The following is a 15,782-nucleotide window of genomic DNA, read 5'->3' as shown; positions in this document are numbered from 1 at the left end:
ATATTTTCAGTAGAATAAGAGTAGTAAAATTCAGGCCAGTTTTCGATCTTTCCTTGCTATCATTTTCAAAAAATAACTATGATACATTTTTCTAGAAAAAAATGTCTGATTGTTTTCATTGTTTCATTCTGTTAACAAAGATGTCATATATTCCTCTCTCTGCATCACTTGTAAACCTTCTTTCATCAAGCATTGATCAGAATTGATAAACACAAAAATATGCAAGCAAATATTTACGATCAAATTATATACCTGAAGAAGGTGATTATGGAGCCAATCCAATGTTTTAGGAAATGTTGTTGCTGATACATTCACCACAGTCAACCCCTGAAACAGAAAACATCTTACAAGCATTCATAGCATATAATAATTAAACTTAGATGGTTAAAAGTTTTATATACTGCAACCAGTGAATCTGCTTTCCTATCAACTTCATATTAACTAGTTAATGAATTGGAGCGATTTGCTATATATAGATCATAGAAACTGTAATGGCCATGGAAATCAATAAAATAAATAACATCGCAAAAAATGTAAAGTATAGACATACTTGTGAGGTGAAAGAGCACAGGTAATCTCGTATGGTTTTCAAATTTTCTATAAGCTTATCTTTATCCTGTAAATTGAACAACAAAATTCAGAAACCAGCTCTGATAGATAAAAATCCAATTGAACAGATGTAGGTTGCTCTTATGGTTCTTTTTCCAAGGAGAAATATGGTTGGTTAACCACCTTTGCCTCAAGAGTGCCAAGTGTATATATCTGAGTTCTTTCAAAAGTTAGAGTACCTTGTCTGGGCATTTCTCGGTAAACGTGCGAGAGCAGATCTACTCCTCAAGTAATGCCTAAAAATATGGTAAGAAGTCTCACTACATTATTTCATGCGATTTATACGACTAAACAATGGAATATGATGAAAATACCTTCCCACCATGCATGACTGGGAACATAGAAATACATGCAGGTCAACTCTTTGACTAAAAAATCCCAAAGTTATACATACTACAAACTAAGAAAATAACCAATTATGAGGATAATTGTTACTTTCATAAAAGCTATGGACAATGAGACAAACCTTATGATCAAATTCAGCCATCTTCAGAACAATAGGCGCAATTATTGGCTTAGGACCTGACTTTTTAGTAACAATTTTTTTTGTCTGCCTCTATTTCTTTGAGAGAAACAGCACCTGCATGAGAAACTTGGTAGACATATAATTTCCCACTTTAGTATTCAAGTAAAACACAATACCTACTCATGCAAATATTATAACTTCCTCAGTGCATGTGACTCCAAGAGGAACTAAACAGCTTCAAAGTATTGCAAATAATAAAGACCAACCTTCATGCCCAGATGTGCTTCCAGCTAGATTAATGGATGCGACATTATTTGATACTGCATCAACTTGGTCCATAGATATTCCTTCATTTGAACTCAGAGTCCTGGAACCACCATGATTCTCATCATGACTACCTTCATTAGAATTTTCCGTTTGAACTGTAGCACTATCGTCTGGTGCCGCAGATGTTGAATTCATCCCTTTTATTTTCAGCTTGTATAGAAGCAGGTGATTTCTCATCGTCTACTAAATAAATGCTAGGGTCCAAATGAATTCACTTTCATCATCAAAATAAAAACAAAGAAAATGAGCTCACAACAAGTCCATAGGAGAAACATTTATTACTTCACAGTAAACTTGAAAAGCTGTATATCAATAAAATATACATTGACCAGTATAAAAGCTTCAATTATCTAATACAACATATACAGGGAAACATCCCCAAAATACATATCCATACATACCTCAATTATAATTGGGTTTCTATCCTTCATTGCTTTTTTCAAATGAACAGCCAAACCTAAAATAAGTTTGAAAGATGAGAATTTAAAAAATGTATGAGATCTCAAGCTACAAAGAACTGAGAAAACCTTTGCGAACAACTCTGCATTCTCTGCAAAATTCAGTTATTAACTCCTCCGATGAATTAAAGTCTCGCGTCCATACAGGAGTTGACGCCAATGGTGCACTATCAAACATAAGAAAATAATCATTCAGATAAGATATACAAATTTATAGGGTTTAGGTCCTCTTTGATGTTAACTTGATTACTCTTAACCAGGTCTCTTATGATATCATTATGAACAAATACTAGGTTTGACTAACAGGAGCTTAAAATCAAAGCTAAATACTAGTCAGCTTAAGAATGAAACAAAGAAATTCAGGACATACTCTGTTGATGTGCGCAACAATTTGTAAACCATATCTGTCTATTAGAGTCAACAACAAAAGGAATGTCAAAATCAGTTGTATATAATTCCAGTCAGCTACCCTCAATTGAAAGCCTAAAACTGTCCTTATTTTATATGACAGGAAGATTCAGGGTTATAGACACGATTGCTACCTGCAACACATTTGGTAGATTTAACCTCTGCGCAAGCTGGGTGGCAATAGTAGACTTCCCAACACAAGCAGTTCCACAAAAAAGGATTACCAATGGAACTCTTTGATGATGAAACCTTAAAGGAAGATAAAAGCAGAAATATGCTTCATTATTACTAGAACTATAAAATATCACCCTCAAGAGTCTTCTTTTTTTGTTTTTACATATCTTTTAAAAGCATTATCAAGTAAATTTTCTTCCACACACACACACATACGATGAAACAGATATGATGTACATTCAGCACATAGTAGGAATCAACAAACAATCAAAAGAAGCTATGATATTAACACAGGTACATGTTGTAGAAACAAAAATTATCTCCAATAGAAAGATTGCATACTAACCTTGTCATCATTTTATAACGATTAATGTACTCTTCTCCATATCCCTACCTCTCCATTAGCTGCACAACCAGATCTCTGTTAGAAATTTCTATTGATTAAATTACTACCATCATTTGGAAAAGCCAAGGACATCCAGCTATGATAACTTTATCCTAAATATAATGGAATTTGACTTCCTTCTATTAAGAGACATGTAGTAAATAAACTTAGGTCCCATGTAATTATATTATTAATTTAAAACCATCTAGTAATAATAATAATAATAATAATAATAATAATAATAATAATAATAATAATTCAAATCAAAACACCAAGGACACTCGAAGCAGGGCAAAAATCATTGCCTGAAAAGCTACCCTAAGGATTCAAAATTCATCATCTTAACTATTCTAAAAAAATCAAACTAAACTGAAAAGAAGGTAGAGGAAAAAGTATACCTTGCTGGGTTTGTCGTCCTCAACAAGAAGTGGGGTTGAGGAAAGTTGTACTATTTCAGTGTCATCAAGGGTCGCTCTGGTTCTCGTTCTTTCTCTGTGAAATTTAACAGGGTGGTGATACTGATAGTTTGTTCCTCCGAGAATGTGGGGAGGGGCGGCAGACGCAGGGAGCGGCGGCGGACGCAGGGAGCGGCTGCGGAGGCAGGGAGCGGCGGCGTCTGATGCGTGTTGTGGCGGCAAAGGTAGGCGAACCAGAGATAGAGCAGAGGAAGAAGATGAGAAAATGGTGTTGATTGAAATTAATTCTATAAACCCTAGCATACCTCTCTTCTTCTTTGAATCTGAAACTAAAAGATAAAGGGAAAAAGTGTAAATAACAAAAGTTAAAGGGATCAATATCTATTTAATAAATTTTTCAAAAAAAAAAAACGGGGTACAAAAATGTAGGAGCAAGGAATCCATGGCCGAAACAATAATATTATTAATCCATGAGAATTAGCAGAGCTCTGACGAATGGATTTTTGTGTGGCTTAGAATTCACAATTGAAATCTCGTTGCAAGTATAGTTTCTAAACCAATCACTAATCCTTTCATACAAAAAGTTGTTTGTCACTAAAACAAACCCCTAAAATTTATAAACCGAAGTATTCAAACCTTGGGTCGTTCTCCCTAGGAATTACAATGAAGTGTCTTGTTATTGGTTATGGATTGTATTTTGGGGTTTTGGGATAAGAGACATGAAATGTAAATGACAATGAAAATAAACTAACACCTAAAAAGCACTTGGCAAGGTTGTGAGAATTAGAAGTCCTATCCTAGTTATCCTCCTCGATTGTGACCACAATTGTCCATTGCTACCACTTAGTTAACCTCTAATAATGGAGGAAAGTCAAGTGGATGAATCAACTTGATTCCACAAGTCCTAGCCAACTCCCAAGGGAAAGACTAGCTTTAGTGGTATCTAAATCAATTAGCAACTTCTAATTATCAATCAACAAAGACATTAGATAACTCAAGCGTCACTAATTACTCTACCATAGCCAAGAGGAACAAAATCTATACTAAAATCCAACCAAGTATTTTATCAAACACTTGGAAGGCATAAAAGAAAAGCAAAGTAAATTGATAACAAAAATAGAATCTAACAACAATTATGGCAATGAATTAACAACAACAATCAAAAGGAACACAATTATTATGAATTACCTCTAATTGAATTGAAAGAAAATAGAAGGAGCAAAAGTAGATCTACAACAAAACATAAGAACAACATAAAGGAAATTACAACAAAAGAATAGAAGAAGAATGAATGTAACAACAAGGAATTGAAAGGTAGAAGGAGATGAAAGCATGAATTAAAATCTAGATCTAAGGTTATTGAACTAAACCTAATCCTAATTCTAGAGAGAAGTGAGAGCTTCTCTCTCTAGAAACTAACTCTCACTACTAAACTAAACTAATTGGTAACTAACACATGTTTCCCTCTTCACTCCTTGGGTTAAATACCATCAGAAATGAGTTGGATTGGGCCCACAAGGCTTTAGAATTCGTTGGCCACGTTTTGCTTTAAGTGAACTAGGTGGCAGCAACGGCGCGTGCGCGCCACCATACGTGTAGCAACTATGGCAAATCTTATATCGTTTCGAAGCCCCGGATGTTAGCTTTCCAACCCAACTAGAACCGCATCAATTGGACCTCTGTAGCTCAAGTTATGGTCGTTTAAGTGCAAAGAGGTCGGCTTGACAGCTTTCCGGTTCTTTCATTTCTTCATGAGTTCTCCAACTTTTCATGCTTTCTTTCTTCATTCCCTTGATCCAATCTTTGCCTCCTAAACCTTAAATCACTTAACAAACATATCAAGGCATCTAATAGAATCAAGGTGAATTAAATTTAGCTATTTTGAGTCCTAAAAAGCATGTTTTCACTCTTAAGCACAATTAAGGGAGAAGTTATAAAACCATGCTATTTCATTGAATAAATGTGGGTAAAAGGTGATAAAATCCCCAAAAATCAATACAAAACAAACCGTCAAATTGGGGTTTGTCAACCTCCCCACACTTAAACCAAGCATGTCCTCATGCTTAAACCAAGAATGAAGTAAGGGTATGGCATTTATTCAATGGAAACTAACTAAATGCAATCTTCCTATATGCAACTATCTAAATGAATGCAAGTGCTTGGTCAAAATAAATCAATTCCCAAGAAACATATATGCACAAGGGCTAAGGACTAGCAAGTCTAATCCACAATTGAATTGAGTTATTAAATATTTTTACAAACTTGCATGAAGAATGATGATCATAGGTGAAAACATGTAATTGAGCATCGAACCCTCAACGGATGTGTTCGCACTCTATTCGCTCAAGTGTTTAGGGTTGATTCACTCAATTCTCCTCTATTTCATGCTTTCCAAGATTTGTTTTTCTTCTAACAATTAACATTTATTTCATGCATGCATACAAGTATCATGAGGTCTTTTCATTGGTTGTAATGGGGCTAGGGTCAAGGTAGGATGCATATTTGGTCAAGTGAGCTTGAAATTTGAATCTTTGATAAGCTTAAACTTCTCACCTAACCTATGACATCCTATACAATTAAGTTCTAACCTAACTACCCATTTCTCACTTTTTCACATACTCATGCATTTTCTTTTCATTTCACAGCACTTATGCATTGATCTTATTGAGCTTCACTTTGGGGCATTTTGCCCCCTTTTTATTATTTTTATTCTTTTTTTCTTTCTTTTTCTATTTTTTTTTCTTTTCCATATTATTTTTCTTTTTCACTTTTATTTCTTTTTCTTTTGTTTTTCTTATTTTTTTCTTTTTATATACAAGAACCTCAATGCATAAGGTTTTACATTTGATCAATACATGAGTATGTACCCAATTCCCAATATTTCCAATAACATTACAAAACTACCCTTTTATTCACCCAATGTCCCAAGGTTCCCACACTTGAATGATACTCACACACACTAGCCTAAGCTAATCAAAGATCCAAATTAAGGACATTTATTGTTTTTCGCTTTAAGGCTTGTAATGTGCTAAATTAAAGAATAAATGGGTTAAGCGTAGGCTCAAATTTGGCTAACAAAGGAAGATAAAAGGTAGGCTATTTGGGTAAGTGAGCTAAATGAAATGATGGCCTCAATCACATAAATGCATGAATACACAAAATAATGGACATAAAGAATCAAGCAAATCAAAGATTACAATCATAGAAAGAGAATAATGCACACAAGAAGGAAAAATAAGTGGTTATAAGATGTAACCACACCGTTGGGCTCAAATCTCACAAGCTTGTGTTCTTAGCTCATAAATCATGTTCCACAAAATATATAATTCAAGCAAGTTCTATGAAAAGTTTTCCACTCAAATCAATTGGTGCCCTATAGATAGAAATCCTTGGAAAATTTCATTATTTTGACTAAGCTTATTGTGTATATATATGCAAAAATAAGAAAATGCAACAAGAATCCAAAAAACCTAAAATGAAATGCAAAAGTGTTGGGATTAGAAATTTGTCACCCAAAATCGCCGACCGGTCGGACGACCTCCCCACACTTAAAAGTTTGCACCGTCCTCGGTGCACTCAAAGATGAGCAAGGGGGTACGGCGACTCTCCGGATTGCTATGTGTTCTTTCTTCCGCTTCCATGGTTGCTTGTGGTGCATTCGTTATGAAAAACAAAAATATAACACCATAAGATGAGAAGATATAAAAGCAAGGAAGCATACATTGTTGGAATGAGGTAAATCACTAGAATGAGGTGAGTGAATTAGTGTGACATTAAGAAATATTAGGTGTGTGAATTCTAAATTGCGCGGTTTAGAATACACATTAGCATAAAAGCTATTTCACAAAAGAAGCATGCACTTCACTTATCCTAGTGTGCTTGAGATGCTTTAAGTAAGCTTGTAAGGTAAGACAAGCATTAGAGAAGCATGAAAGCATTCAAGTCAAACATATGGATGGATATAATCATGAACACAATGCATTAAGGTAAATGCACAACATCATCCATCAAGAGATTGCCTAATCGAGGAAAAAGGATCCAAATCACATGGTGGCTAGCTACAACATGCAATTCAAAAGAGTTATAAGCTCGAAGACAATTCTCATCACTTGGTATTTTTTCAAAAGGTAAGCATGAAGAACTCAAAACCAAGTAACAAAATATAACCTCAATCATAGAATCCAACAAAGATTATCTAAAAACATTCATGCTAAAATAGCATTTAGGCAATAAGGGATATAGCAATGTATAGTAAACAAAGTCAATACACCAACACTTATGATGAAAAGAGAGAAAATAAAATGAAAACTAAACTAAAACTAACGAATTAACTAACCGACTAACTAATTAACTAACTAAAATAAATGGTTATCAATGGTGTTTGGAAGTGTTGGATGAGGGGTAGGAGAAAGGAGAAGGAAAGAAATAGAAAGAGGAGAAGAAAAGAAATGTGGTGAAGGAGGGAAATCCGCGTGTACACGCGCATGCCGCGCGCGCGCGGATGGCTTATTTCGAGAGTGACGCGTACGCGTCATGTGCGCGAGCGCGCAAATAGGTTTGTGCCAAAGGCACAATGTTGGCGCGGCGCAGGCACAACTCTCTGGAAAAATGCATGGATGGTGGAACTTCTCAATCCACGCGTACGCACGCATGGCGCGCGCGCGTGGATGGTCGAAAATGCTGTAAGTGCGCGTACGCGCCATGTACGCGTACGCGTGGATGGTGCTCTGTTTTTCAAAATTTTTTCTATGTTTTTGCACCAATCCAAGCATTCCAAACCTCCAAACAGCTACCAAAACACCATAAAACCTTATTTAACATACTTAAACTACCAAACATACTCAACTAACTAAACAAAACATGAAATTAAGCTAATTCTACCAATATATACAAAAGAGAAAATGAAAGGATTTTACCATGGTGGGTTGTCTCCCACCTAGCACTTTTGTTTATTATCCTTAAGTTGGACTTATGGGGAGCTTCTCTCAAGGTGGCTTGTGCTTGTACTCATCTTGGAACTTCCACCAATGCTTGGACTTCCAATAAGCTCCATCATTCAAGATTAATATCTCCAAGCTTTGATGGAGTTCTTCACAAACCATGGGCTCCCAATGTTGATCCTCATGTGTTCCCGGATCCCATATTTTGTCTTCACACCCATCTCCAAGTTGATTATCATTAATCCATGTGGGTGGTGAGCAAGGTGAATTCTCAACAAAGTGACTAAACATCCTTCTAGACCCATGTACTCTAGTTATACACCAACCTTTGCTATCAAGCTTTGGACATGTGACCATAATGAACCTAGAAGGATGCTTCCAACCACTAACCATCTCCTTTTTACTCCTAAAGCCACTAATTTTTCTAAGTTGACCATCCGTCTCAAGCAAACCATATTCAAAGGGAATAACAAAGCTTAAGTATAAGGAATTTACCCACTTGAATGAGAGAATGGATGGTGGTGGCTTGGGGAGAGGTATCTCCAATGTGCTTGCAAGCTCTACTCCCTTGTTTGCTTCCTTGTCAATCTCCACCTCTTCATAAACTTCTTCATTTTCAATCCTTTGTTCATCAACTTCCTCTAACTCTTCAACATCACTCAAGTCATAAATGGGAGGTTGAGAGAAATCTACCTCCACATCACTTTTAAATTCATTGGGAGAAGGTTCTTCAAATTCAAAGGATTCTTCACCAAGAAGATTGGGTGCATGATCTTCATCACCAAGGGAACTCAATTCTTGCTTCATTCTCTCCAAGTCTTCATATAGAATATGCCTCGGAGGTTGTGCACATTCCTCCTCAACATCAAATTTACTCTTCTTGGAGGGATTTTCTTTGATTTTAGCTTCCCATGGAAGTTCCGCATCTCCTAAGTCTTCAACCACTTCTTCCTTTTCTTTAATAATCATAGGCTCCTCCAATTGTTCTAACACAAAGTAGCATTCCTCCTTTTCCACCGGAGTTTCCAATCTTTCCTTCATGCTATGCTCTTTAATTGGTTCTCCACATGTGACCATGGGAGTGCTTTGAGTGCTCAAGCATTGGGAGGCTAAAATGCTTACTACCTTGGTCAAGGTAGCCATAAATTCTAGTGTCTCCCTTTGCATTTCTCCTTGCCCTTGAAGTATAAGGCTAAGGGTTTCATCCATTGAGAATTGGGGTGGATAAGAGGGTTCATTGTCTTGGAGAAAGAGTTCATTATAGGAAGGTGGTTCTTCTTGGTAAGGTGGTGGTGTGTATTGAGGTGGTTCTTGGGAGTAGTAATCTTGGAATTGTGGTTCCATGTATGGCTCATATGGTTCAAAAGGAGGTTGGTATGGTAGGTAAGGATCATGGTCATATGGAGGTGTTTGTTGAAAATAGGCTTGTGAGTGTGGTTGAGGTTCATGTTGAGGATATGACTCATAGGCATATGGTGGTGGTTCTTGAAAGTCACAAGGAGATTCACCATAGCCATTGGATTGATATGCATCATAGAATGGCTCTTCTTCATAGTGCATTGGTGGAGGTTGTTGCCAAGAGGATTGATCATAAGCATATGGCTCCTCCCACCTTTGGTTATCCCATCCTTGACACACATCTTCATTGTAGCTCCCATCACCTACAGCATAGTTGTAATCACACTCATAGCCAAAATGAGAATTCATGGTGAAAAGATAAAATAAAAACAAAAGCTAATAGAAAACAAAAGAAACAAAATTCTACAACTAGCAATTAAAGCAAAAAGCAAGATATTCACACTATTCACATATGTACAATAACCAATAACATAACACCATTGCAATTCCCCGGCAACGGCGCCATTTTGACGAATGGATTTTTGTGTGGCTTAGAATTCACAATTGAAATCTCGTTGCAAGTATAGTTTCTAAACCAATCACTAATCCTTTCATACAAAAAGTTGTTTGTCACTAAAACAAACCCCTAAAATTTATAAACCGAAGTATTCAAACCTCGGGTTGTTCTCCCTAGGAATTACAATGAAGTGTCTTGTTATTGGTTATGGATTGTATTTTGGGGTTTTGGGATAAGAGACATGAAATGTAAATGACAATGAAAATAAACTAACAACTAAAAAGGACTTGGCAAGGTTGTGAGAATTAGAAGTCCTATCCTAGTTATCCTCCTCGATTGTGACCACAATTGTCCATTGCTACCACTTAGTTAACCTCTAATAATGGAGGAAAGTCAAGTGGATGAATCAACTTGATTCCACAAGTCCTAGCCAACTCCCAAGGGAAAGACTAGCTTTAGTGGTATCTAAATCAATTAGCAACTTCTAATTATCAATCAACAAAGACATTAGATAACTCAAGCATCACTAATTACTCTACCATAGCCAAGAGGAACAAAATCTATACTAAAATCCAACCAAGCATTTTATCAAACACTTGGAAGGCATAAAAGAAAAGCAAAGTAAATTGATAACAAAAATAGAATCTAACAACAATTATGGCAATGAATTAACAACAACAATCAAAAGGAACACAATTATTATGAATTACCTCTAATTGAATTGAAAGAAAATAGAAGGAGCAAAAGTAGATCTACAACAAAACATAAGAACAACATAAAGGAAATTACAACAAAAGAATAGAAGAAGAATGAATGTAACAACAAGGAATTGAAAGGTAGAAGGAGATGAAAGCATGAATTAAAATCTAGATCTAAGGTTATTGAACTAAACCTAATCCTAATTCTAGAGAGAAGTGAGAGCTTCTCTCTCTAGAAACTAACTCTCACTACTAAACTAAACTAATTGGTAACTAACACATGTTTCCCTCTTCACTCCTTGGGTTAAATAGCATCAGAAATGAGTTGGATTGGGCCCACAAGGCTTTAGAATTCGTTGGCCACGTTTTGCTTTAAGTGAACTAGGTGGCAGCAACGGCGCATGCGCGTACTTTGCGCGTGGGCGCCACCATACGTGTAGCAACTATGGCAAATCTTATATCGTTTCGAAGCCCCGGATGTTAGCTTTCCAACCCAACTGGAACCGCATCAATTGGACCTCTGTAGCTCAAGTTATGGTCGTTTAAGTGCAAAGAGGTCGGCTTGACAGCTTTCCGGTTCTTTCATTTCTTCATGAGTTCTCCAACTTTTCATGCTTTCTTTCTTCATTCCCTTGATCCAATCTTTGCCTCCTAAACCTTAAATCACTTAACAAACATATCAAGGCATCTAATAGAATCAAGGTGAATTAAATTTAGCTATTTTGAGTCCTAAAAAGCATGTTTTCACTCTTAAGCACAATTAAGGGAGAAGTTATAAAACCATGCTATTTCATTGAATAAATGTGGGTAAAAGGTGATAAAATCCCCAAAAATCAATACAAAACAAACCGTCAAATTGGGGTTTGTCAACCTCCTAACCTTAACCTAGGAGGTTTAGTTGCTCACAGCTTACAGAAAACAATAGTAGTAATATGTCTATGCTTCTCCCCTCCTGGAAGGCATGATCCTCAGGAGGAAAGAAGTTTCTTATTTATAATCAAAATACTAGACCTAAAAGATGTTACTATTAATTAAAAATTACAAAAAATGTGATAAACTAAGCTAATGGGTGCGAAAATCCACTTCTGGGCCCACTTGGTGAGTGTTTTGGCTAAGCTCTGGGTGAATCCATGTGCTTAGACTCCTCTTGGGCCGTTGGACGCCAGGCTTTCTCCCTTTTGGGCATCCAAACGCCATCTTGGTCCTTTTGGGGCGTCCAAACACCAGGCAGGGGGTCAGATGAGTGTTCAACCCCCGTTTTGGGCCATCAATTCCAACGAAAAGTATGGACCATTATATATTGCTGAAAAACCCTGAATGTTAGCTTTCCAATGCCATTGAGAGCGCATCATTTAGATCTCTGTAGCTCCAGATATGCTCATTTGAATGCACAGTAGTCAGAATTTGACAGCATCTGCAATCCTTTCTCTCTGAATCAGGCTTTTCCAAAACTTGCCAGAATCACCCAAAAATCACCTAAAATCATAAGAAAGCCAAAAAAACTCAAAGTAGCATCCAAAAAGTGATTTTTGCACTAAAACCTACTAAAACATTATAAAACTTAATCAAATGTAATAAAAGTACTAAGGAAACAATGCCAAAAAGCGTATAAAATATCCGCTCATCAGGACTCTTGAGTAGTGCTTTGAAAGACTTATTCATGATAAGGGTCAACAGGAATGAGATTCCTTTGGGTGATTACGGGAATCACTTTTCAAAATTCAAACAAACATTAGGAGGGAAAAAAATATGAAAGCAAAATGAAAATGAAATAGCAAAAATGGTAAGAATGTATATGTATGCATGCAAAACAAACAAATAGAACTAAATATGAAGAATGCATGCAAAATAAAATAATCCTAAATGAAAACTAGAATATTATGAATGTGTAGCAAAATAAAATAAGATTAATGCAAGCAAGAATATCGAAAGAGAATTAGTATGAATGCATGCAAAATAACATGAGAATAGAGACGAAGAATGCAAGAATCACACAAATAATGAAACCATATGTAATTAAAGCATGCAGAGCAAACAAGTTAACCAAAAAGGAGAATAGATATATGAGAAATAGAAACATTGTAAACCTAAGGGAAAAAGGTGCATGCAACCACATACAACTTAAATGGATTCATGCATGCATGAGCTTAGGTGTGTGAGGAGGGCATGTGCCACACCAAACTTAGGTTTGGTTGTGGGGCCTTTGGAGGGAAGCCTATGAGTGAGACGCAGAGCCAGCCACGTGAAGCACAAAGGCTCCATGCGTGACTTGCAAGGACCTATACGTGAGGTGCATGAGTGGTGCACGAAATTCTAATTTCAATGGCGCCAACAACTTGGTACGCACAATTGTAATCTCAAATCTTTTTTACAACTTTGCACAACTAACTAGTAAGTGCACTGGGTCGTCCAAGTAATAAACCTTACGTGAGTAAGGGTCGATCCCACGGAGATTGTCGGCTTGAAGCAAGCTATGGTCATCCTTGTAAATCTCAGTAAGGAAGATTCAAATGGTTATGAAGTTTTGATAATTAAAATATAAATAAAATATAAAATAAGATAAAGTTACTTATGTAATTCATTGGTGGGAATTTCAGATAAGCGTTTGGAGATGCTTTGTTGCTTCTGAATGTCTGCTTTCCTACTGCCTTCTTCCAATCATGCGTTACCTCCTTCCATGGCAAGCTGTATGATCCTCTAGGATTATAAAATCAGCAGTGATGTAATAGCCTTCAACCTCCACCAAGACATCCTCTACAAGTCCATAAGCCTGTTTCCTTGAATTATCTGCCATCTCTAGTGAGATTCTTGCATCTTGCACCTCAAAGATCCCTAGTTTCTCCATTACAGAGAAGGGCATGAGGTTTATCCCTGATCCCAGGTCACACAGAGCCTTCTCAAAGGTCATGGTGCCTATGGTACAAGGTATTAAGAACTTTCCAGGATCCTGTTTCTTCTGAGGTAATTTCAGTTGAACCAGATCATTTAGTTCATTGATGAGCAATGGGGGTTCATCCTCCCAAGTCTCATTACCAAATAACTTGGCATTCAGCTTCATGATTGCTCTTGGATATTGAGCAACTTGCTCTTCAGCAGTATCTTCAACCTCTTTAGAGGAAGAATACTCATCAGAGCTCATGAATGGCAACAGTAAGTTTAGTGGAATCTCTATGGTCTCTATATGAGCCTCAGATTCCTTTGGTTCCTCATTAGGGAACTCCTTGGAGGCCAGTGGACATCCATTGAGGTCTTCCTCATTGGAAATTACTATCTTTCCCTCATCTACAGGTTCGGCCATGTGGGACATGTTTATGGCCTTACACTCTCTTTTTTTGATTCTCTTCTGTATTCCTTGGGAGAGTACTAGGAGGGAGTTCAGTAACTTTCTTACTCAGCTAACCCACTTGTGCCTCCAAATTTCTAATGGAAGACCTTACTTCAGTCATAAAATTGAGAGTGGTCTTAGATAGATCAGAGACTATAGCTGCTAAGTTAGAGTGGCTCTGCTTAGAATTCTCTATCTGTTGCTGAGAAGATGATGGAAAAGGTTTGCTATTACCAAACCTATTTCTTCCACCATTATTATTATTGAAGCCTTGATTAGGCTTCTGTTGATCCTTCCATGAGAGATTAGGATGATTCCTCCATGAAGGATTATAGGTGTTTCCATAGAATTCTCCCATGTAATTCACCTCTTCCATTGCAGGATTCTCAGGATCATAAGCTTTTCCTTCAGGGGAGGCTTCTTTAGTACTGCCTGATGCAGCTTGCATTTCAGTTAGACTCTAAGAAATCATATTGACTTGCTGAGTCAATATTTTATTCTAAGCCAATATGGCATTCAGAGTATCAATCTCAAGAACTCTTTTCTTCTGAGTTGTCCCATTATTTACAGGATTCCTTTCAGAAGTATACATGAACTGGTTATTTGTAACCATTTCAATGAGTTCCTAGGCTTCTACAGGCATCTTCTTCAGATGAAGAGATCCTCTAGCAGAGTGGTCCAATGACATCTTGGACAGTTTAGACAGACCATCATAGAATATACATATGATGCTCCATTCTGAAAACATGTCAGAAGGATACCTTCTGATCAATTTCTTGTATCATTCCCAATATTCATAAAGGGATTCACCTTCCTTCAGTCTGAAGGTTTAGACTTCCACTCTAAGCTTGCTCAACTTCTGAGGTGGAAAGAATTTGGCCAAGAAGGCATTGACCAACTTTTCCCAAGAGTTCAGGCTATCTTTAGGTTGTGAGTCCAACCGTGTCCTAGCTCTGTCTCTTACAGCAAAGGGGAAAAGCATAAGTATGTAAACCTCAGGATTAACCCCATTGGTCTTAACAGTGTCACGGATTTACAAGAATTCAGCTAAAAACTGATAAGGATCTTCCAATTGAAGTCCATGAAACTTGCAATTCTTCTTCATCAGAGAAACTAATTGAGGCTTAAGCTCAAAGTTGTTTGCTCCAATTGATGGGATTGAGATGCTCCTTCCACAGAAGTCAGAAGAGGGTGTAATAAAGTCACCAAGCATCTTCCTTGCATCTCCACCATTGTTGTTGGGTTCGGTCATCTCTTCTTCTTTTTTGAAAAATTCTGCCAGGTCCTCTCCAGAGTGTTGTGCTTTAGCTTCTCTTAGTTTCCTCTTTAGAGTCCTTTCATGTTCAGGATCAGGTTCAACAAGAATGTTCTTATCCTTCCTCTTGCTCATATGAAAAAGAAGAGAATAGAAAAGAACAGGAATCCTCTATATCACAGTATAGAGATTTCTTTATGTGAGTAGAAGAATAGAAGAGTAGAATAAAGAAGAGAGAAGATAAAGAATTCGAACACAGTGAGGGAGAGAGGGTTTGAATTATATGAAGAAGAGAAGTGTTAGTAATTAAATAAATAAATAGAAAGAGATGAGAGAGAGAATTCAAATTTTAAATTAAAATAAAAGGAAAATATTTTTGTTTTTATTTTAATTATTGGTTAGTATTCGAAAATTAAGAGAAGAAATAAAATAAAATTTGAAAAAGATAAGAAATAGTAATTAATTT

The 15,782-nt window shown here is 36.6% G+C and overlaps 1 pseudogene; it reads right to left on the bottom strand.

Moving 5' to 3' along the window:
- The window catches only part of LOC112763539 (uncharacterized), a 42,155-nt pseudogene continuing 26,373 nt past the window's right edge, over positions 1–15,782 (bottom strand).

This window comes from Arachis hypogaea, chromosome 17 (genome assembly GCF_003086295.3).
Source record: "Arachis hypogaea cultivar Tifrunner chromosome 17, arahy.Tifrunner.gnm2.J5K5, whole genome shotgun sequence".
Taxonomy (NCBI): domain Eukaryota; kingdom Viridiplantae; phylum Streptophyta; class Magnoliopsida; order Fabales; family Fabaceae; genus Arachis; species Arachis hypogaea.
The sequence above is the reverse complement of the archived record's forward strand: the minus strand, read 5'-3'. Positions and strand labels throughout refer to the sequence as shown.